Source organism: Euphorbia lathyris, chromosome 2 (genome assembly GCF_963576675.1).
Source record: "Euphorbia lathyris chromosome 2, ddEupLath1.1, whole genome shotgun sequence".
NCBI lineage: Eukaryota > Viridiplantae > Streptophyta > Magnoliopsida > Malpighiales > Euphorbiaceae > Euphorbia > Euphorbia lathyris.
The window spans coordinates 4126279-4127851 of NC_088911.1; the positions used below are offsets into that span (position 1 = coordinate 4126279).

Below are 1573 nucleotides of genomic sequence, written 5' to 3' on the forward strand. Positions count from 1 at the left end.
AAATTGGGCTTGCAACATCGCTACTGGATCAAGATTCACTATACCTTTAACTAATGATGTTATTGAGGATGATGGTTTCGCTGATGGTACGTGTCCACGTTCCGCGGGCCACATACTGCTGTTGGTTGCCATTTCCTCTAAAAGTTCTCTTGCTTGGGCAGATGTTTTCTTCATGAATAACCCTCCAGACATAGCGTCCAATGAACCTCTAGTTGTAGGATTTAGTCCATTATAAAATGTTTGCATTAAAAGTTCAGCGGGCAATTGGTGGTGTGGGCATAAACGTTGAAGTTCTTTAAAACGTTCCTAAGCCTCATAAAGAGTTTCACTATCATTTTGAGAAAAAGATGTTAACTCTTTAATGACTCTTGCGGTTTTTGCTAAAGGGAAGAATTTTGATAAAAATGCTTGGGCTAATTGCTCCCAAGTCTCAATTGATGCGGCTGGCATAGAAGTTAATCACTCTTTGGCTCGATCTTTCAAAGTAAAAGGAAAAAGGCGAAGTTTGATTGCTTCTGCAGTTACATCAGTAATTTTAAAAGTGTCACAAATTTCTAAGAAATTTGTCAAATGGGTGTTAGGATTTTCGTTAGGTAACCCGTAAAACGTTACATTATTTTGCAACATATTAAGCAACGCAAGCTTAATTTCAAAATGATGTGCATTAATTTGGGGTCTAACTATACTGTTTGTTACACCGGTCACTCCCGGCCTAGCGTAATCCATAAGTGTGGCCATAACTTCCGGCTCGGTAATTTTAGTTTTTATTGGGGTTTGGTTTTTCTTTTTCTTTTCTTTCTTGTTCTTTTTAAGGGTTCTTTCAATTTCTGGGTCAATAGGATCTGGTGACGTGCCCGAACTTCGAGAACTGCGCATGAACTTGAAATTTCGCACGAATAGAAATTACCTATAAAACAGAATTTGAAAAATAAATATGTTAGTAATTGAAAATAATTAAAAATATAAAAGTTTGAATAAGTATGAATAAACCTAGATTCGTAATAAAACACGAAAAATTTAAAATTTTGTCAAAAATTTTGGCATTCTCCGGCAACGGCGCCAAAAAACTTGTTGAGCGATTTCCGCAAGTGCACGGTATACGCTTGTAGTAATAAAAGATATCGATCCCACAGGGAACGCTTTTTAACAAAACTTATTTACAATCGGTTAAAATTACTTTTAGGTTTATAATATAGGAAAATCGTTTAATCGGTTTTGGTTTTGAAATTGCTAGAATGAGAATTAGATTAGAATGTGAAGATGTTAGAAAGTATCTGATTAAAAATGAATTTGCAAAACAGGAACGTTTTAGTACTTTAGAAAAGTAAACAAGTATATTTGTTTGCATTAAGCAAAGAAAACAACTTTAAACTTTGTACGAATTATAAAGATGAAATAAATGACGGAACCTCTAATTAATAAGCTTTGCACGCGACAAAACCCTTATCCGGGATAATTGCCCTTAACCAAATTAAAACTCTACCGAGATAATAATTTGCCTAAGTGTTCAACAAAGTTTCCTTGTAAAGATTTTGAAATTAAACTACGTTTTAATGAAAACACCAGCAGTCAC

At 34.5% G+C, this 1573-nt stretch overlaps 1 non-coding gene across 1 annotated transcript; it reads left to right on the forward strand.

Moving 5' to 3' along the window:
- The first annotated feature begins 262 nt into the window (after positions 1 to 262).
- LOC136221139 (small nucleolar RNA R71) lies at positions 263 to 369 on the forward strand. Its single transcript, XR_010684926.1, has one exon. It is a non-coding gene; the product is annotated as a small nucleolar RNA R71 (small nucleolar RNA).
- The last annotated feature ends 1204 nt before the right edge of the window (positions 370 to 1573 follow it).